This window comes from Suncus etruscus, chromosome 5, assembly GCF_024139225.1.
Source record: "Suncus etruscus isolate mSunEtr1 chromosome 5, mSunEtr1.pri.cur, whole genome shotgun sequence".
NCBI lineage: Eukaryota > Metazoa > Chordata > Mammalia > Eulipotyphla > Soricidae > Suncus > Suncus etruscus.
In genome coordinates, this window is record NC_064852.1 from 79,779,991 (window position 1) to 79,803,992 (window position 24,002).

The 24,002-nt window shown below is 33.1% G+C and overlaps 1 protein-coding gene and 1 non-coding gene across 2 annotated transcripts in view; one reads left to right on the forward strand and one right to left on the reverse strand.

Moving 5' to 3' along the window:
* Positions 1-24,002, reverse strand: part of KCNH7 (potassium voltage-gated channel subfamily H member 7) — a 480,494-nt gene that overhangs the window by 254,707 nt on the left and 201,785 nt on the right. The gene's annotated exons all lie outside the window — the stretch shown is intronic.
* Positions 15,550-15,656, forward strand: LOC126010460 (U6 spliceosomal RNA). The gene has a single exon (XR_007496489.1). It is a non-coding gene; the product is annotated as a U6 spliceosomal RNA (small nuclear RNA).

Below are 24,002 nucleotides of genomic sequence, written 5' to 3' on the forward strand. Positions count from 1 at the left end.
AGAAGGACTAGAAAGAGGAGGAGGAAAGAGAGAAAGAAAGGAGAAATATGTGAAATAAAATATTTGGAAATCAAACTCAGAAAACAAAATATTGGATATTTGAAAGTCAAATTCAGAAATCAAAATAGGAAGGTCCTGAATAAATGAAGCAAAAGACAGCTACATATTTCATTTATAATAATAACTCTGAAAAATAAAACCCACACACGCCAACAAGTTCTTTACTTGTGAACAATAAAACATATAAAACAAAACCTATAGGCACAAAACTGAAAAAATGATCGTTTTGTTTTGTTTTTTTTGGCCACACCCATTTGATGCTCAGGGGTTACTCCTGCCTATGCGCTCAGAAATTGCCCCTAGCTTGGGGGGAACCATATGGGACGCTGGGGGATCGAACCGTGGTCCTTTCCTTGGCTAGTGCTTGCAAGGCTGACACCTTACCTCTAGCGCCACCTCGCCAGCCCCTGAAAAAATGATCTTGTGGCTTAATTTTTGTAATCATTAAAAAAGACATAATCTAGACGTCTAGTGACCTGATTTATTATCTGAAATCTATAATAGGTCAAAGTTCAAGTGAGAAAGCGATCTTGTCTAGTGACATGTGTAATCAAACAGACTCACACTTTTAGATTGTGGCTTTTGCTGAGATGGTTTGTGTTAGATACAATTGTCATTCAATTGCTCTGATGCCAACTTAGAAGTTGATTGACCTCTTAGAGAGTGAAACTTGTTAAAGGGACTAATTAAAGCAGCTGATCTAAAAAATAAAATAATTGGATGGTTGACACATCAGTCTAAAATTACATAAATGACATATATTTGAGGTTAGGGAGAAAATTAGCTTTACTAATGGGATAAAAATAAGAGTTTTTCACACTTGGGTATGAGGTATATTATAATATGTACTTAATTAAACTTAAATTATTAAAATATTTAAATTATTAAATTAAATTATTAAAATTCACAACTTTGCTTTTTTATTTTATTGAAATCATTGTGATTTACAAGTCCTTCATAGTTAGGTTTCAGACATATAATGAATCAGGGCCAATCCCACTACCAGAGTCGACCGACCTCCTTTAACCAAAATACCCAGAGTGTATCCCATATCACCACCCTTTGTCTCCTAACCTCCCAGACTGCCACTATAAAGGCCCGTCCTCTAGATTGTTAGAGTTTGGGTCTCTTGATTCCATTCTTGTTGACTTTGGCTTGGATATTATATTGTGTGTGTGTGTGTGTGTGTGTGTGTGTGTATGTGTGTGTGTGTTTAATCTCAACCAATGCACCTGAGACCACTGGGGCCTGTGCCCCCAACCTTTCATATTTGTGTTTCTCCTCCTCCATTCAGTTTCTTTCTTTTTCTTCGCTATACTCTGAGGCCAAGTGTATTCGAGATAACTCCCATTTAAACCATTAAATTTCTTCTAAATGCCACATATAAGTGATATTCTGTATTTTTTTTTTTTGGTTGGGCCACACCCGGCGGTGCTCAGGGATTACTCCTGGCTGTTTGCTCAGAAATAACTCCTGGCAGGCACCGGGGACCATATGGGACACCGGGATTCGAAACAACCACCTTTGGTCCTGGATCGGCTGCTTGCAAGGCAAACGCCGCTGTGCTATCTCTCCGGGCCCGATATTCTGTATTTTTAATATATAATATCATATCTGTAATTTTGTTTATAACAACATTTTTTGGGGGGGGGCCACACCCGGTGATGTTCAGGAGTTACTCTTGGCTATGGACTCAGAAATTGCTCCTGGCTGGGGATCAAACCAAGGTCTGTGCTGTATCAGCCATTTGCAAGGCAAATGTCCTACCATTGAGCTATCTCTCTGGCCCCTATAACAACATTTTATATAGATTGAGAAAAAGCACAATTTAGTTTCTCTTCTGAGACACACATGATCAAAATGAATATGATGTTATTTTTTATTGATACTTGATTCTCATCACATAGTTTACTAGAGTGTGATATTAAAATGAAACTATAAAATGGAAATGAATATTGATAGAATTGAGTCCATTTATAAGATTCTGTGAAAAATGAAGGAATTTCCTTTGTGCTAGCTATCTAAGAAAGATTTTTTATAACTTTGATGGATAAAATAACAGTACTATGTATAAAACAAGCTTAGAACAGAGATCAAGAAAAACACAAAGGCAGCCTCCATAAAATTATTAGTCCTTCAGGAGGAAAGAGACTTGAAAAAAAAAGTTAATTTATCTGAATTGATTTTTAGTAGTAAAACCTTCCCTTGAAACTTTTGAATTATAAGCACACAATCACATGGACTTAATGCACAAATTTGCACTTCAGATAGATGATCTCTGAGACACTCCAACAGAAAATTATCAAAAGGAATTGGCATTATTCATGATGTGCCTAACATTTGAAAATGAAACTTCAGAATTCCCAGAAATTAAACTCTGATCTACATGAATCTCAAAGTTCACAATTAAAAAAAAATCATAAAGTGCTTAACTAAAATTAGTTCTAAAAGAACACAAATAATTGAATACTGAAATGAAATGTAAATGGAGTATCTCAAATGCTTAGAGAAAAATAGGTTGAACCATAAAATAATATAGTATATATACAATATAAAATAAAATAGTATAGTATAGTGTGTATATATATACATATAGTATGAAAGGTAATCTAAAAAATGTTTTTGTTTTTTTGCCACAACCAACAGTGCTCATTCCTGATGCTGTGCTCAGGAATCACTTCTGCTAGGCTTGGGGGAAACACATGAGATATTGGTGATGGAACCTGGGTCATCCACATGCATGTCAAGGACTTTACTTGCTGTATAATCATTCTGGCTTCAGTAATCATAATTTTTTAAAACACTTAGTAAAATATTTGCTCGGTGTTTTGGCCTCACTCAACAGTGTTCAGGGATTACTCGTGACTGTGCTCAGAGATAATTCCTGGCAGGACTCAGAGTACCATGTAAATTTTCAGGGACTGAACCAGAGTAAGTCACGTGCAAGGTAAATAACTCATTCCATACTATTTCTCCAGCCCCAGAAAGCATTTATTAAAATAAAAAAAATAATTTAAAGAATAGCCTAAATAGCAGGCTATTTCAGCCACAAGTTGAAGTGATAATTAGTATACATGTTTTTCAAGAATTAACCAGGAGTTAGCACAGATACATAGATAAAAATAAAATCTTAAGGAACCTAAAGAAGTTAATAAAAAGTTCAATGTGTATTTATTTATTTATTTTTGGTTATACCTGGATGTACTCAGGGGTTACTCCTGGCTCTGTGCTCAGAAATCACTCCTGGTAGGCATAGGGGACCATATGGGATGCCAGGATTCAAACCACTGTTTGTCCTGGCGTGGCCGTGTGCAAGGCAAACACCCTACTGCTGTGCTGTCTCTCCAGCCCTTCAATTTGTATTTAATTGGATATCAGGTTAAAAGCATTCTTTTAATATACAAAAACCAAAGAAGTTATCTAGATGTCAAAAAACATAATGGTCAGGATCTGGAGAAATGTGGTCAGTAGTGCACTTGCACTGTAGATGGTCAACCAGGGCTCAGCCCTCAGCATCCATAGGAGTAATGCCTAAATGCAAAGCCAAGAGTAAACCTAGAGCATTGACAGAGTGTGATCCCCTCCAAAAAACAGTTGAACATTCAGATTCATAAAGTTAAATGTCAAAATTCTACCACTGGTAAGAATTTCAACTGCTTTAGCTTATATGGCAAACTATATGCAGAGCACTCAAAAAAAAAAAAAAAAGGAACATAAATTCATAGTACCTGATGATATCACTTCTTGGTCTCTATCCTCAAGAAAAAAAGTAATCCAAAAGTATATAGGCATACCTATGTTAATCACAGTGATTAGTTCAATTGCCAAGATAAACGACTTGAATGTCCAACTGCCAGATTATGCATAAATTTCAGGGGAACTCAGCCCACCAGATGTATTCCCAGATTGCCCTGGTGTGGAAAGCTGAAATAACCCCCATAGGGTTCCTCAAAAGGCCCGTTGTGGATGCTTTTTCTCCTGCATGTATAGTTGAGAAATTCCCGAAGAGATTAATCCATGCTTGGTATTACATTTTCTGTCATATTTGACTATCTTTCCTTTGTAAAATCTCAGGCATAACTATGACCTCAAACAAATTCTTTTTAGAAACCCCAACACCAAAGATTACTAAAGAACCCATTTTCTGGATAATATTTAGAACCAAAATCAAAGAAATAATTTTTCTCTTTTTCAAATATGTCCTTAAAGCCTCAGTTTCTGGTAGTAAATGGCATAGCCATAAGAATACAGATACTGGGGTATTGACTCTTGTCAGAAAATGGGAACTACACCATAGGGGATTTGGCTCTTTCCTTTATTGACCTCTAAAACAATAGAGTTCATCTCAGTGAAGAGCACATTCCTAGATTTTTTTCTACTTCTAAAAAATCCCTTATTTTGCATTTGAAATTAGTTTGCTAAGAGCTGCCTTGAGTTGTGTGACCTTTTCCTTTGTAACTCAGAATTCTTATGGCACACACCCATAGCTTAAGTATTGTGTACTGTTAAATTTTGCTTTGTGATTGTAAACTTTCTTCTCAATACCTATGACTGGATTTACCCCTTATAAAAGCCCCTGCTTAAAGATTAAACTTGTCTCACATCTATGCCAGAAGACTTGGGTCCCCATAAGCAAGATGCATGTAGTTATCATTTATTTTATATTCCACCTCTCATGCAACCCACTCTCCCTGATGTGGATTCATTGAAGTCCTACAGGTGCTGTAGGACAGAAGCCACCTCCAGCATCCAACTATTGATGGATGAATAGATTAAAAAGTTATACCAAAAAAAATGGAGCTGAAGTGGTAGCACCGTGGTAGAGTGTTTCACTTTCACAGAGCTGACCTACGACAGATGCAGTTATGATCCCAGAATCTCATATGGTCTCTCGAGCCAGGAGTGATTTCTGAGCACAGAGCCAGGAGTAACCCCTAGTGCCATAAGTGTGGCCCCCCCAAAATTTGTAAGGAAAGGAAAAATGTAATTTGTTGCAACATGGACAGAACTAAAGAATATGATACAGAGTGAAATCAGTGTCATTCAGAAAGCAATAGACAAATACAAATGATTTATATCATTGTGTATCATAGAGATGCAAAGCAAAGTATCAAGAATGGGCCACAGAAATAATATAAGAAAATCAATTCAAAAGTTGAGTTTGTTCAGGAGGATATTTCAAAGGGAGGAACCTTGGGGACATTGAGGGAGGGATCCTGGTGATGGGTATGGTGTTGGAATTATGTATAAAGAAATACCTCATTAACAGTATTATACAACACAGCACATTTAAAAATAAAGAAGTTAACAGAAGAAAAGAGTCCATAATTAGACTTTGCCAGAGTAAAACTAAAAAAATAATACAACGAATATTTCAAAAACACAATGAGAGAATGACACATTTTCTCAGAGGAAAACAGAGTAACTACTATAAACATCTCAAAAGTCAGAAGACAGTAAAATAAGTCTTCCATGTAACAAAAAATAAGTGCTATTTTATAGAAGTTTCTTCAATACCATAATAATTATTTTATTTAAAAAAAAAACCTAAGAATTTGGCACTACCAGAGTTTGGGCAAAAAATTCACTATAGAATTAAATATCTTAATTACTTACAATAAAAATTATTCCAGAAGAAAGATTAAAAATCTCAAAGAATATAGTACTTGAAATAAATATTTAAGTGATCTTAATATAAATAACAATTCTAACTGTTTAAGAAGAAAAATGGCAATATGTAGGTTTTAAAAAATAATGTATGGCATGAGGAACAATTATAGTTGAGTATACAACCTAAAATTTTTAAGGGGCTTCACAGGTAGAACAGAAATAGTGATTAAATTTCTATAGTAAAAGGGGAAGGAAATTGAATAGTTCCTCCATCAAAAGAAAGTTTATAAAACAAGAATTAAAATCAGAATTAAAGGAACTCAAAAGAACAAACTCGTAGGCATTTGTTGTCAAAGTAAAATTAGTTTAACTATTCTGAAAGTTAACTCTATTTTAAAGATATTATCACCCAAGCTATTAGAGCAAAACTTCCTAAGCTATCTGTAGTTAAAAAACAATAACAACAACAACAACAACAACAAAACCCATGGACCAGAGTGATAACACAGCAGTAGGGTATTTGCCTTGCATGTGGCTGATCCAGGAAGGACCTTGATATGATCCTCTGGAGTCCCATATGGTTCCCCAAGCCAGGAGCAATTTCTGAGTGCATAGCAGGAGTAACCCCTGAGCATCATCATCAAGTGTGGCCCAAACCCCCAAAAACAAAACAAACAAACCCCAAATCTGAAATGAGTATCTCTTTGAAGAATAATAATTTTTCAACAGTTACATGCTTTAAAATGTCATATAGCTGGAAGTATATTTTTACAAAATGTTCTCATTTATTGTACTTCCTTCTTCACAGACAAGTAGCTTATTGACTAAGAGTAGTCAACTTCAAATGGCAGTGCTATATAAAATGTATTAGACACATTCATCATAATTAAGTTAGCAGACTAATCACTAAAATAGTGCTTATAATAAATAGCATATACAAAAGTTCTATTTAAATACTTTCATTCAAAGAATAATTAAATAATAGAATATTTATAAGCCTGTAGTAATCGTGATGTGAATAAAATAACTAGAAGTAATTATATCAGAATGGATGAATATTTAGAAGTACATTATTCAGTAGAATAAGAAATTTTCATAATATATTTTCTGTTATAATTTATTATTATCATCATTATTAACTTTGGTTTTGGATTATACTCTATTCTTAGAGCTTATTCCTGGCTTTGCACTTAGGGATAACTCCTGACAGTGTTGAAGGGACCAAATGGATTGCCAGAGATTAAACCTAGGTCAACTAATGTAAGGCAAGCACTAGACCCCAATGATTTCTCTGACCCCTATAATTTTTCATAGGATAGAATGATGATTTTTGAGAAATATAAATATTTTAATGAAATTAAAAATTTATGTATGGATTGATAAACACAAATTCAGAAGAGCCTCTACTTTCTTGATGTTAGAAAGAAAATGCCATTGGAGAAGATTCTTGAGCTCTTGTGTACCACTAAATTTCATCAGTTGAATAGCAGTTTCAAATGGTTTGTTACATTATTGAATCTTATTTGTATATTTGAAACACTCATGTTTAAGTATACACTTATAACAACTTTCTTTAAAGAAGAGTTAAAAATTACAAGTTTAAACCAGTTTAAACTTAGTTTAAACCATTAGTCTGCTGTTCTCTTACATATTTACAAGATTTTCCATTTTAGATTTTCAGAATTTCAAGTTATGTGTCATGACTATCTCAAAGCAAATCACTTATGGCTTTTGGTTTCTCCTACCACTTGCTCTTACTCCATTAGAAAATACTAGTATTTCCTGGCATAAGTATTAGGCAACCAGGAAGACATTTTCCAGAAAGATTCTAGTAAGCATAGAAAGCCATTGTTCCTCCCATCTGATCCATGTTTAACTACTATGTATTTCTGTTTTCTTACTAATCTCTTCAAACATTGCCACAAACAAGTTAACTGTAAGCAAACAAGCTTTCCCCTGCTGACTATAAAGAAAAAGATATTAAAAATATACCACTCAAAGGACTCAATAACTTAAAACTAGTCGGATTTGCCTCAGTGGTTACAATGACTTGTACAATTTTTGTTAGATTCTCTCAAAGCTTTAAAAATTTATAAGGATTCTCAAATGTTAGGTATCTAAGCAAAGTCATACTCCTAACCTAAAGAATCATATTACTCCTCTATATAAACAAAAGGTTTTATCTATCAATTGTTACTTTTATTGTACTTATAATTTATGCAGCTGTAAAACACAACGTAATTTAGAGTCATTTTAGTTATTGACAAGGTAGTAAAAGAATGTGGTGATTAAACTCTTCAGTTGCTTTATTATATTTTCTTAAAAGACTGATCAGCAAAATAAATCTAAGCTGTAGAAAACTGTTTATGAATGCAATTATAATTATGAGTATACTTGCAATAATATATAAATGACCCAGACTTTAAATACAGTGGCAGAATATACAGCTTTCCTAGATTGCTAATAAGTAAGATGTTGAGCAATTAACAAAATGATTCCTATTTAACACTAAATTAGATGTGGCTAAATTAAAGATAGAAATATTGCTGATAGGAGTTTCAAATACTTTGGCTTGATAAACTTCCTTCAAATACAGAATGTTACTAGAGTGAAAATCAGGCAGACTGTTTTTTAAATGTCCAAGATTCTGATTGAGTACCACTAGGCCAGGAATGGCTTTTTATTCCAAATTTTTCTAAATTTTGTGTTTTTATTTTCAAAGCTCATAATTTAGATTCACTCTAAAAAAAGAAACATAATAATTCCATCTATTCTTAAAGCCTGGCTTTCTATTAGTGCATGTTGTGGTGTTATTCTTTTAATTTTTTTAAAAAGGTATTTTCCTGGCTCTCCATGTAGTAAGTCAATTTTTTATGAGGTGAAGAAGTCTGAGCAGCAGTTGATTTGAGTGCTAGCGAGTTCGTTAACAATGTGATTGGAGAAGTCAAGATGAAAAAGAACCACTGTAGGTTCTCTGCTTTAAATATTAAGAAAAATCAAAGCCTCTGATGTCCAAAAAAGGTTCCATTTTGTCAGATGATAAAAGAATGCAAAGCTAAGAAAAATACCAACAAATCTACAAAAAGAATCACACAGCATTAATCTCATCTGGGTACAGAATATTTTCAGGAAATGCTTGCCTGACAGCTCCTCTTAAGAGTAAATGTTTCATTGACTTTGACAGGAGGTGGTGGCATGGGATACACTCTGGGAACATTGGTTAAGGGAGGTTGACACTGGTGGTGAGACTGTTCTGAAATGTAGTATATCTAAAACCCAACTATGAATAACTTTGTAAATCACAATGTTTTAAATATTTTTGATCGTAAACAAAGTAAATGTTTGTAATGGAGTCAATATGTCATTCATGCACAAAACTAAAAATATTTGAAATTTCAGGTGATTCATTTCTAATTTATTATTGTACCTTAGATACATCTAAAATCCATTAAAAATTAGAGAAAAAATCTTTCTACTATGATGAAATGATATCCCATTTAGAAATAAGTTCCTGTTACTTTTTTCTCCTTAAATGTACATATAATTTAATTATGAGAATCACAAGATTAAAATTTAGAGAGACTTTTAACATGTTTATGTAATTTAAAAATTGTCATTTTATAATCAAACTTTTCCAAGTATAGAGATTTCCAGTTTATCCTGATCTGAGATTAATTAAGGAAAATGGTTTATAATATTTCTGTTAGAAAATATAATACAGTGACAGTAAAATATTATGCCACTTATCATATATTTACCTATTTCCCTTACTATTTAATTTTCTTAAAACTATAATTTTCATATGAAAGATGCCCTTTCCTGTTTGAAGCAGTATAATCAGAAACTAGAAGACTAAAAGCATTTGATTAAATATGCAGTCTGGGACATGGGATCTTAAAATATTACACCTTGGTCTGGTGATTATTTCATGCTGATCCTATTTTAGAAATTTTTTTTCAGGAAGGATGTGGTGATTTTCCTTATGAATCAAGTCCTCTTGTAAGAGTGTCCTTTTTGGAGAAAAGGGCACACATCTCAAAAAATAAATGGGCCATAGTTGCTTGCTGCCCTTTAATAACCACCCAGCTTACCTCTACCAAATTTAACTATTTTGGTTTTTTATTTGTTTGTTTTGTTTTTGGCTATATCCAAAATGTTCAGGTTACACCTAAGTCTGCACTCAATAATTACTTCTGATGGGTTTTGAAGGAAACATATGGGATGCTGGTGATTAAATTTTGTTGACGATGTGCAAGGTTAGCACCCTACCCATGATACTGTCACTCCTGACCCTGCACTTAAATTCATTCTTTTCTTGTCACCACTCTCCATAACATTATACTTACATCACAGTTTGTACAAACACCCAAATATGACTGGCTTTCATTTCCAATGAAGTCTTTCATGTCACATAAAGTATATTAAATTAATGTGTATGCTTCTGTAGCCTTATTTTCTATCAGATGAATGCTATGAGAGCCAAGTAAAATTTTTCCTAATCTATAATTATGTTTTTTGCATCTGAAAGGTCATTTTAGAGTATATATCCACCAAAATACCCCATAGTTTTAATTTAAATATGTGCATAAAAAGAAATTATCAGTCAAAATACCCTCAAAAATTATTTGGAAGAAAAATTATGTTATGGGGCCAGAGAGATAGCATGGAAGTGGGGCATTTGCCTTGCATGCAAAAGAACTGTGGTTCAAATCCCAGCATCCCATATGGTCCTAAGCCTGCCAAGAGGGATTTATGAGCATAGAGCCAGGAGTAACCCCTGAGCACTGCTGCATGAGACCCAAAAACAAAAACAAAAATATGGTACGAAAATAAAATAATCTATCACACCTTCAATTCTAATCTTTTACAAATCACTATATTTGTTTTAAAACTTCTTTGTATTTTTGGGTTTCATTATTTATTATATGCAAAATATTCTACAAGTTAGTGGATTGATGAAACACCTGGATATTCCCTTAAATAAACTGAAGTAGTTAAATAAGTAGCCTTATTTTTTTCCAAAAAGTTTTGGAGGGCGGCATTCCACAAATGCTCAGGTGGTCTTGGGGTCATTTCCTAAGATAGTTGGGTTTGAACCATGAATATTAAGCATGTTTCAATCTCGGGTTCAGCAATGAGATGCTGCTCTATCGAAGGTCAGGAAGTCAGTAGAGCTTCACTGCTCTGGGAGATGGAGTTTAGGGGATTCCTCAGACCTAAGAATCCCGTAGGTAATTATTTTGTGGGACCTTGTGCATGAATATAATATACTCCAGCCCTGAAAGTCTCTCCAGCACAGATTCTCTTTTATATGCACTAAAATAACTGGAAAATTGTCCAAAATAGAAAATTAATTTCATTATCTTAAAACAGATTAATTAAACAGATATCCAAAGAGCTATATTACAAAACATTACACCAGCCTGTGTGCTTTGATTCATTCTTTACCAAACATTTGCTAAAATTCTGGTTGGTAAGAGAATTACTAACAGGAGTAAGTAAATTAAGCACTATCGCTAGGTCATACATATTCTGGGAATATATTCTAGGGACCCGAACACACAACGCAGGAAAAGCACTAGAATTCCTATGTTCATTGCAGCATAATTCACAATAGCCAGAATCTGGAAACAACCCAAGTGCCAGAGAATAAATGAGTGGATTAAGAAACTGTGATACTTCTACAAATGGAATTCATACACAGCCATTAAGATAAATGAAGTCATGAAATTTGATTATATGCGGGTTTATGGAGTATTATGTTAAGCAAAATGAATCAGAGAGGGATAGAATGATCACATTCATTTGTGGAATATAAAAACAAAAGATAGTATATTAATAATACCCAAAGACAATAGAGGTAAGAAGCAGGATTACTGATTCATGGTAGGAGGCTTGCAAGTGCAGTTAAGACAGAGAAGGAATCTCTATGACAATAATACTCGAGAATGATTACTTTGGAACAGAACTGGGTGTTGAAAGAGGTAAAGTGATATGCATAATACCCCTTCAGTAGCCATATAGCAAACCAATGTTTAAAGGGTAAAGGGGGTGAGAGAGAGAAAGAGAAAGAGAGAAGAAAAGTGTCTGCCATAGAGGTATAGGGAGGTCAGAGGGAAAGGTGGGAAGCAAACTAGGAACATTAGTGGTGGGAAATGTGCATAGGTGAAGGGATTGGTGTTAGACATTGTTTAACAGAAATGCATTATTAATGAACAACAATGTAACTAAGCCTCATGGATATTCAAATAAATTAAAATAATAATTGTGTGATATATTTATATTATTACCTTATGTCCAACAAAGGCTATGGATACATTATTGACAGAATTTCTGGGAAACTGATGGTAACAAATGAACATTGGTGAAGGGATGGGGATTGGAACATTTGTATGACTGAAACTGGACTACTAACAAATTTGAACTCAGTATCTTAGGGAGATATAATTTTAATTCACTTTAATAAATGTGAGACACTTTACCTTATTATATCTCCAACAAGGTCTAGAAACACATTACTGAAAGAATTGGAATAAATTAGAAAATAGCAAACTCTTTACCTGAGTCTCTATTATAGGTAGTTAAGTATAAATAAAAAGGCAATAGTGGAAAGTTTTGAGGAAAATTCATGAAATATGTAATAATTCGTCCTAATATAAAACAACAGTAGAGTGAGAGATTTGACTCAGTATTCTCAATATGCTCCACATCTCCAGCTAAAAAAAAATAATCCTTTCCCTTAATCTTCCTAGAATCACTCCAAAATCAATGATAAATGACAGTTGATCTATTGATGTTTTCTGTGCCAATACATGTTGAAAACAAGACAAGACAATAAGTCATTCTCCCAATGGGATCAGCTTGTTAGATAAGCCAATACAAATCCCTAACTTGATGAAATAATTCTCTTTACTCTTAAGTGTTGGCTGACAAGTAAAGACTTGTTGAGAATTGAAAATTAATCTTTATATCCTAGAGGATATATCACAGTAATTAAACTTGTTTTATTCCAGGGCATGCAGTTTAGCTATCTATTTTTTAACGTATTATTGGAATTTTATTTAACCTTTTTTATTTTTAAAAAAGACATAGAATTTGGACAAATGTATGAATTAAAGATGGTTATTTAGGCCTTTTGTATTATGCAAATATATATTTGTACCTTGGAAATTTTACCATAATTTATTTTATGTAAACTGCTGAACTATATATTACTGAGTACAAAGACCAGGGCTGCTTATATTCCAATCCAAATTAACTGCATGTTTGTACTCTGATCTTGCATTGAATCATTCTGTCAATATATATTCTATCTTTCCTTGGCTGGTTCTCTTTACAATAATAATGAAAAATGTATAGATAGATAAATATAGATAGAATATGTATTAGCATTTAAGTTAGATACTCAGTGAAGATGTTAGTTTGCATGATCTGTAATGTCTCTTCTTATAATTAAATTGGACAAGAAATTTTAAGTTATGCAAATTCATGCATTTATTGATGATTTTAAATGTATATTTCCCCTTTCTTTAGATACCTGTTAATGGTTATAGGATAACGCAATCTCTTTGGTTTATCTTCTTTGACCACTGACAATTATGTCTTGGTTTCTATAAAAATTATCTTTATTCCAATATTTCATGCATATAAATATAGTTTCCCAGGTTACCTAGATTTATAGCTTACATTGAACATTAAAATTTTATTTTACTTTACAGCATTTTAAAAATTTATCAGTTATATAGTTTTATAAAGTTTTAGGGATCCTTATTATTTATTTCTTAGTGATTAAGTATTACTCAGCTTGTGTCTATTTCTCTATATATGTATACATAAGTATGTAGGTAACTAGATAAATGTTAAAATCTCTTTCATTTTTAATTTTCCTTATTTTCCCAGATGTCAAAAATCATAAAATATCTTGCCTTCAAATATTATTAACAAAAATTCCCTAGTTCTCTAATAATATATAGGAAACTTTTAATGCCTTAGCATATAGACTGTAGTTAAAATTTACATATTAAGACAGATCTGTCAAGGTCTTCAAGCTTTTGGGATACATTTTTATTCTAAACAGAAATTATCTGATCCTTTTTTTTTTTTTCAGTTTTTCACCACTTAAGTTACCCATTTTTTTTCCTCTTCAATATCCACACATTGAGTAACATTTTATTTACCATCTTTTTCTTAGTTCCTCCTACAGACAATTCCTAATTTGCAAATAGTACTGCTGTAGATACAATTCTATAATTTTTTTGGTGATTTTTTTTCCCTCTGCTTCAGATCTATTATATAATGGAATACTTAGGGTATGCTCATGCTGTTACTAATCTAAATTATGCAGATCACTGCTTAGTGCATAGCACTTCTTTGCTCTACTACGCTTGGGAATTTAAGAGATTATTTATTTTGTAATTCAAAAGAGGAAAAGATCTGGAACTTTTCCCTACTTTTTATTCCCCTCCATATGCCTCTCCAAGATTTTGAAAATAATTGTGTAATACTGTGTCTTAATAACTGACTATATACTACATATGGCTATATAAAATCTCACTGAGTTAATATTCTAAAATATATTTAACTCATATATTTTAAGTCAATTAAATAATCACATATTTAGTATCATTGCCAATGGGTATATGTACTAAAAGTCATAGAATAAATGTCAATATATAAAAATTAAATAGCAAATAATTTCTCCAGAGACTGAGACTTTACATAAAACCTTATTTTTACATAAAATATCAATTGTACAACATTATCAGTAACTATTATATCTAAGTGTTTTATTTGTTTTATTTTTATTTGGGGGCCATGCCTGATAATTCTGGAGACTCTCCTGCCTCTGTGTTTGGGGTTAGTCCTAGCAATTATCAGAGGAACCAAGAAGTTGTAGGAATCAAACCTATACCTCCTGTATAGATACCATGTGCTCAGCTCTTAGAGCTACATCTCTAGACCCAGTTAATTTATTTTTAGCAAGACCATTTATTTAGTTGAAATTTCTAATCAGTTTGCATTTTCTCTATATCATCATTATTTATAGGCAAAGCAAAAGTATCTTTATTATCAGACAAGTCACCAAAATACCAAAATATGGAACTGCTATTAAAAAGTATTTTCCTCTTGCCACTTCTTATGTGAATCTTTTAAAAGAATATTCTGTCTAATTTCTCTCTTGATTAATAGTTTGCTATTCTATTTCTGAAAAATGAGAACATTCTGTTCTATTCATTCTTTCACTTTTTTTAGAAGCTGCAGAAAGGCCTAAATTAAACTCTTGAAAAAAATGAACTGTCATTCTTATAGTTATCAAATATACAACATTCCTGTGTTGACTGCTCATGGAGTTATGCCATGCTGATGAGAGTGATCAGTTCTGCATTCATATAAAACATCAAGGAAGGGAGTATGAAAAGTGGGTCAACACCACTCATTCACTTGATATTAAGGCTTAACTGAGTGAATCAGCAAGAGAAGAGAAAATATTATAATACCTGATTATGGTAGAATAAATAAAACAGAGTGTTCTTTGAGTCTAATAATAGTAGTATTATCAAACAGGTTCTTCAAAGCTTACATATATAAAATGAGGTTAAATTAATATATTCTTAACACAAGATATATATAGCTGAATACCTGTGTATAAAAGGAAACTTGATTTTTTCACTTAATTTAAATTTCTTATTTTTGAGTCACACCTGGTGATGCTCAGGGGTTACTCCTGGATATGTGCCCTGGGGTTGGTTTGCGGGGACCATATGGGATGCTGGGGGATCAAACCAAGGTTCGTCCTAGGCTATCTCGCGCAAGGCAGACACCCTAGGGCTTGCGCCACTGCTCCAGCCCCTAAATTTTATTTTTTATTAAAAGAAATGAGTGCTCGCTTCGGCAGCACATATACTAAAATTGGAACGATACAGAGAAGATTAGCATGGCCCCTGCGCAAGGATGACACGCAAATTCGTGAAGCGTTCCATATTTAAAAAAAAAAAAAAGAAAGAAATGAAAGCTGTTTTTCTTTTATTAAATTAAATAAAAGCTGTTGTTTTAATATTTAGACTTTTAGAATCTAATAATAAAGCCTTCTATTTATATTCATGTAAATATATTTGTCTGATTCTAATTTTATTTTTTCATAACTTAGATTATAAATTTCCTAAGAATAATCATTTCTGTTCATATTCCCAGAAAAACAAAAAGCAAAAATAAGGAAATTAAATAATAAACATATTTTGCTGTAATTGAGGTTCAAAGTTTAATCTCCTTATGAAAATAAGACACTGACAAGTGTATTCAAGTGGTTTGTAGCTAATAGATTGGTGTTATATAAGAAATCGATCATTTCTAAATTGAAATTAGTTTTATAATTCTTTGAATTATAGAATGCATGCTACAATTTTTGTACAATCTTTGTGTAGATAAACTCAATCTATAATCATAGTCAATATTATTGATCATTCATTTAAAACGTGGTATTGTTAACACCTGTATAAAAATAAGAAATTCTCATCACTGCTGGTGGGAATATTGTCAGGTTTAACCTTGGGTGAACAGTAAACTCAGAATTGAGCTGTCAGATGTCAAATGTCAAATCCACTTTGGGCTATAAATTCCCAAGACAGGAAATCATTCATTCAAAAAAAAAACAAACATATGCACACTACTATTTATTGCAATACCCAATACAATCGTTAAGAGTTGAAATCAACTTAGATGTACAACAAATGATGAGTGGATCATGAAGATATTGTGTCTGTATATATATACAAAATTGTGGTCAGAGTGATATCACAGTGGGTAGGGAGTTTGCCTTGCACATAAAGGAACCAGGCTTGATCCCTGGCATCTCATATGGTTCTCGGACCCTGCCAGGAATAACTTCTGAGCACAGAGTCAGAAGTAACCCCTGAGCATCGTTGGGTTTATAAATCAATCTATATATATATATATATATTTATATACAATGGAATCTACATAGATGTATTAAGGCACACATGTAATTTGCTGCAGCACAGATTGAATGGGAAGATATTCATATTAAGTGAAATAAGCTAGAAGAAACATAGAGGATGATATCATTTATATGTGATATTTAGAATGACTGCATGAGGGAATGCAATGGTTTACATGAGTTGATCAAGAATACTCTTGATGCCTGAATATAGTGAGGAGAAGGAAAGAAATAGAGTGTGTGTGTGAGGGTGGGGGAGAAAGTCAGATGTGAAAAATAGGGGACAATGTGTAAGGGCATTCAGTTACACTAGTGGAGTTATGAAAGAGAAAAAAATAAATATCCAAACTACAGAGTCAACAAAATTGAAGTCATGTAACCCAAATTTTATAAACAAAATTTAGAAAGGTGTCTATTACAATGGAAGAATGGGGCAAGGAGTGGGGAAAGGATGTAGGGATGACTCTGGGAACATTAATGGAGGTAGGTCGACCGTGGTGGTGGTACTGGTGCTAAAACATCGTATATCTAGAACTCAACAATGAATAATTGTGAATCACAATGCAAAGCCCAAAAACAATGAAATGAACAATATAGGAATACCTGGGGTATAGGCTGAGAGAAATTTGATTGTTGCACTGTACTATTTCTCTAAAAATCTAGAATAAAATAATCCTACTCTATGTGGCACCGAAGAGGAGGATTTGACATAAGCAACACCACTGAGTTACTGCATGACTGCAGCTTGAATGATCAAAGTCTAATAGCATAGGATATAATAAAAACAAAAGAATTTACTGAATGAGTGAGTGAGGTCCTTCAGAGAATTTGAGATATTCCTCAGTATGTGGTTTCTTTTACATTTCTGGGGAAACTGGTCAGTCTTTTCACATTTTGCCAGAAATCTTCAGCTTGTGGAATTAGAATTATCTAGCTTCTCAGAAAACTGAGTATTCAGCATTTAAGATTTGTTTATAAAACTTACTGAGGACCTTTCAATCCAATAGCTATTTTTTTAGTAAAGTAGGCACTCAATTAGAAAATTTAATGAGAAAATCATATCAATCAAAATAGCAGCAATAAATATTAACAAAATCCTTGTTAATAAATTAAAATATTGAAAACTAGATGAAGAAAAATGCTGATTTATAAAATATACAGTGCTAAAAGGAGTATAATCAGCATACATATCAATTGAATTCTATTGTTTTAAAATTCATATTTGACAGATATCAATTTTTATCAAGTTAATTTTTGCACAGTTACTTTATTTATTTTAAATTCTCATGATAGCAGTGGAGCTCTGGAGAAATTTACTCTGTGCTTCAGGATTTTCCTGTGGCCCACGTCAGGCACATACAAGGAAAGTTCCTTAACATCTGTCTCTGATTCTAAATTTAAATGTTAAAAACAATTCCAATAGTATCATCAATATTCTATTTTAGAATAAATCACTCTGGTAAATGTGTGCTGAAGAAAGCACATGTATTTTGAATAAATGTATATTTAAAAATACATATAAAAATAGAAATCCTTGGGCTCAGATCAATAATAGCACAACAAATAGGGTGTTTGTGTTTGTATTGCAAGCAGCTGACCCAGGTTTGATCCAGGTCCACTTAGCCTGTAAGAAGTGATTTCTGTGCACATAGCCAGGAGTAATCCGAGAGCCACTGGGTGTGGCCCAAAACAAAACAAAACAATAGAGATGCTTAAAATCATCAATGTTCAATGAGTGGTTTATTGATTAAACTTTAGTCTATAGTATTGCAAACAGGGATGTTGAGTAGACAAGCACATTAATGAAAATTAACAGCACTCAAGAAAAATAACTACATATTAACATAACTTCGCTAAATAACATATAGCATTTTTTGGAAAAAATGCATTTCTAATAACATGCTGTGCATGTAAAATTAAGTAAAAATAGATTTTCTTCAGTATAGTATGGAAATATATAAATTTATATGAGTTAAAATATAATGCTAAATAAAACAAAGGAAATGTTTTTATAATCAACTGGAAGAAAAGGAGGCAAAGAATTCTTAAATAAAGTGGAAAACCCAGAACCATGAAGGAAAAAAATATTGAATTTGGCCAAAATCAAATATAAACACGTGGGCCCCGAGAGATAGCACAGCGGCGTTTGCCTTGCAAGCAGCCGATCCAAGGACCAAAGGTGGTTGGTTCGAATCCCGGTGTCCCATATGGTCCCCCGTGCCTGCCAGGAGCTATTTCTGAGCAGACAGCCAGGAGTAACCCCTGAGCACCACCGGGTGTGACCCAAAAACAAAAACAAACGCAAATATATATATATATATATATATATAAAAACAATTGTCACATTTGAGGCAAGAAAGTAAAAGACAAAGCAAGTAAACATATTATAACACCTTTGAAAAGTTCAAATACATACTGTGATTAATATTTTGATAATAAAAACTATACTGTAACTATATTAACCTTTGCTATTTCCAGTTTACTACTAATTTAGAATTTTAACATATTTGGAGTAACATTAATGCTTTACACATTTAAAAATAATTTTTAGTTAGTTCTATAAGATATTATTATTTAGGGGCTAGAGCGGTGGCGAAGTAGTGTTTGCCTTGCATGAGGCTGACCTAGGACAGACTGGGGTTGGATCCCCCAGCGTCCCAAATGGTCCCCCAAGTCAGGAGCTATTTCTTAGCATCGAGCCAGTAGTAAGTAACCCCTGAGTGTCACTGGGTGTGGCTTAAAAACAAAAACAAAAATAAAAAAATTTTCATTTAGAAATAAGACATAAATTTGGGTGAAATCATAGCACTAATGCTGAATAATTACATGTGATCTACTCAGAGATTAAAACAAGTCCTATAGTCAAAGCATTTCTTACTTTACATACTTCATTTTTATTTTGTTTATAAAATATTTTTCATAACGCTGGTTTATAATTCATCCACAAGACAGAAAAAAATGGAAAGATTCTTTTTAACATATACTACTATAAATCATGATCTGAATGATTGCTTTATTCAATATTTCACAGGATTTCTCGATGCATACATATAATATTGTCCTATTTGTTGTCATTTCATATAACACCTTAATCCCTCAGAATTTTTTTCAGTATTTAGTGAGATGTTTAATTGATTTTTGTTATGTTTACTCATTTATTTAAATTAATCTTGTTTTTATTAAGGATCCCTTTAATATATTCTATTTTACTTACTATGTATTTATTCTTGAGCCTTTTTACATTTCTTTACTTATTGCAGCACTATCATTTTTAAATGTTTGGTTTTGGGTCACACCAAGCAGTGGTCAGATCTTACTCCTGGTTCTTTACTCAGGGATCATTCCTGAAGGTACTAAGGACAACTTACATGTTAGTGAGGATCTAAGTAGGTTTGCTATGTACAAGACAAGTGCCTTTAGTAGAATGCTCAACTAATCGTCTGCCTCCCAACGGTCTGTTTTAAAACACTCAGTAAGTACAGGTTCTGTTGTACAAATAAAAAGATACAGTTAACATAGGAATAGTTTCCTCAAAAGCATGCAGGAGCTAAGAAAAGTGTTTATAATATTTATAATAAGGGCTAGTAATAAATGATACTAAGATAAGCAAGAAGCAGAGATATTACTGGTTTTGTGTAGAATGACTGAAAAAATTTACAAATTCGCAATGCAAATACAGAGACACTCCTATATTCTTCAACATCTTCACACACTGAGCACATCATTGTTCCTTTGACAAATATGATAGCAACAGTTACAAAACCTATCATATGTTCTTTAAAGCTTCTAGACAAGTAATAAGGGAACTTCAAATTTTGTGTGTTTAAGATACATATGCTCAGAGCCAGAGATAGTATAATGGATTAGATGCATGCAGTGAATGGGTTCAATCCGTATCACTACATATAGTTCCCAAGTACTACTAGGAGTTACCCTTTACTACAGACAGGATAAAAGGTGGAGAGATCCACAGGGTATATGCCTATTTCCCCACTCACTAAAGAGCACCTCACAGATATCCCCCAAATACCTGATAAATGCAGGATTTTAATAGACCTGTGCATTTTATTATTTCTTTATTAGATTCTGCTGTGATAGTCAATGACTTTTGATGGGGGATAGATTGATCATAGCAAGTGGAAAAAATATCTCTTTATACCTAATCTGAAATAAGATACTAGTTTATTTTTATATTCCACTTAAATTCATGACATTATAAACAAGAGAAGGCTAATTAACAGTAAACTCATTAAACTAGCTAATACTTGTGATTCCCTTTACATTTTTTGCAAGAAGCACTGTCATATTGATACAACATAGCTACTTAAAATTACATTTAGATTACTTTATATCAATAGGCAATTCTGCATTTACCTTAGTCACACTGAAGTGCTTAATTGCCCCAGGTAGCTAGTAGTTACCAACTTTGGAAAACACCAAAAATTTCCAGCATCACATTAGCTCTCTATTAAATAGCAGTGATTTAGCTACACCATCTTAGAGATCACATTTTGAAATTGCTTAATAATGACATATTCTTAGTAAGTAAGCAACATGCATGATATGCTCGAACATGAGACAGACATTGGAATTGCAAAGAGTTCAACAGTCTCTTCCTTGATATTCTCCAAATCACATTGGTAGACAAATGTGATCCAACTATAGTTCTTTGGAAAAATAATAATGATAATGATCATAAATAGCAAAAAATACATAACGTGGCCCCCAAGAGATTATCATACTTTTTATGGTGTCATTTTTTGCATATTTATAATTGTAGTTTTCTGCAGTTAGATATAGATTGCTCTACATTAGCTATTTTCCCAATATTCTATGAGTTAGTCTTGATTTTTGGCCTCAACATTTTCAAATCTTACTGCTGATTTTATAACCACCCACACAGGCCCAAAGCTGCTGTCTTGGCAGCATATATCAGAATTACAATTTCTGCTAATTCCTTTTAGATAATAACAGTGTCAGGAGTGATCTATTCAAATCTTCTTAGTCTTTGTTAGCTAATGAAAAAATAGAAAATCTTGACCTAGAATTCTTACCGTTTCATCTTGTACAAAATAACTACTGTTAATATTATCTTCAAAACAAACTAATTCTTTACTATTTGAAATTTCCACTTATAAGAATCATCTGAAGAATCTAGTTTTATCACGGTGTGAAAGAAAACTAACTCTGATTATGTGTTAATGTCCATATGTCAGAAAGCTTTGGAGGCATATTACTATGTATGAAAAAAATCAAATATTTGCCCCTATAATGGATCACTTTCCTCATAGTTAATAAGAACAATTATATTTCTAACTTGCAAATACAACAAAAACTCACTGCATCTTTTCTGTAGAGTCATACCCACTTTGTGGATTGTTTTTGTTCTACATTGCTTTTAATGTTTTAAAGTAAATAGGAAAAAATGTATTTTGTAAATGGATGTTTAGTACTATTTATTTAGAACATTTTTCTATGTAGCACAAGTATATTTAATGGGTAGCTTTTTATTCATAATGATTCCTAAAGTTACCACCATTAAATATGGGGGTAAATTAGAATCTCATCCAAAGATAAAAATGAAGAATAAAGTATAATTGCATTTGAGAGGTTTTTTGTTTTCTATTGTCCAGATTTACCTGAATTATATCGTCTGATTGAAGGACACTCATTACAGCTGTTATTAACAAGTGGGGTCAACCAAAGAACTAATGTCATGCTGACTGCTGCTTCCTGTTAGTTGTTGAACCATTATTGTGCTTCCTAATTAATGAAAAATCTGCTTTGGCTGATTCCACATACTCCTTTTCTCTCACTAACTAATAAAGGTTTTCACTTCATCCAGGCATAGGCAATCTCAGGGCTCTGGCTCTAATATTTCAATGTCAAAACGAGTGAACATGAGTATTCACCGGCATGATTTAATCATCACGGCTAACATATGACATATCACCTAGTGAATTTGAAAATCAAATGACAATTTTCAACAGCTTTTAAAGGCATTTTAATCTTCACATAGATGGAAGAAATATCCCAAGGCCTAAAAGAGGAGAAAACAAAGGAACTGGACTAGCCTTGAGGGTAAGAAACAAATCTACCTACTCTACTTTTCTTCAATTGCTCAATTGGAGAAAAATAGCTTATTTTGTGCTTTGCAAGGCTAGCCTAATTTTCTGAGCAAAACTTGGTTCAAAGTAGGGCCCGGAGAGATAGCACAGCATTGTTTGCCTTGCAAGCAGCCGATCCAGGACCAAAGGTGGTTGGTTCGAATCCCGGTGTCCCATATGATCCCCAGTGCCTGCCAGGAGCTATTTCTGAGCAGACAGCCAGGAATAACCCCTGAGCACCGCCAGGTGTGGCCCAAAAACCAAAAAAAAAAAAAAAAAAAGGAAAGAAAACACAGAAAATGCCAACCTAGAACAGGTGGGAACAGATCATAGATTTAATATCAACACACAAAGAATTGAGATAACACAAGGGTCAGCCATTTCCATAGTGAAATAGTTTTATAATTTCAGCTCTGTACATGCTGAGCACTTACCCATTTCATGAATTTTATTTCATTTATTTTTAATTATCATTATTATTTTGTTTTGGGTCCTCAACTAGTAGTTCCGAGGGCTTATTTCTAGCTCTGTGCTCAGGCATCAGTTAGGCTCAGGGGTCCATATTATGTGCTGAGAATAGAACCTAGTTTAGTCACATGCAAGGCAAGAGTCCTACCTGCTGTCTTATCAATCAGGTCAGAACTTAGTTTGTACTGAAATTCATGAGCTGTAAAGTCACAGAATATGTTAAACAAAGTGTGGTGCAGCCACACCTAATCTAGACTGGGAATAGTCACTTTGAACTGAATACCACACAACAAGGAGCAGCATCAGTTCAAGGCTGTCTCCACTCTATCCCAGCAGGCTAACTTCTATACATTGCTCTTCAGATTTTCAATTAGACAAATCTATGTTTTTGTTGGGTTGGGCATAACCATCGAATTTATTTCGGTTTCTTGACGGGGTGTGTTCTAATTGCTATTAGATTAAAGATTTACCTAGGATACTTTCTACTGACTGAATGTTTCCTGCATTTGTATTAAACTCCTAAATGGTGACCTTTAGGAGTAAGTATATACCTTGCAGCCAAAATTCTGAAGAGTTTCAGCTTTCTAGGATATCGGTAATAAACTTAAGGACTACAGAGATGATTTGCTTAATTTAAAATCCACACCAGCATGTACGTTTTCTTGTTGTTCTTTTAGAATGGAGAATAGATAACCAGGAGACTGGAATTGCACCAAGCCAGGAGAAAGGCACTAACACAAGAAATTTCAATATGTGTTTACTGTTATATTGAAACAATTTAACACTTAAAAAAAAGTGGCTAA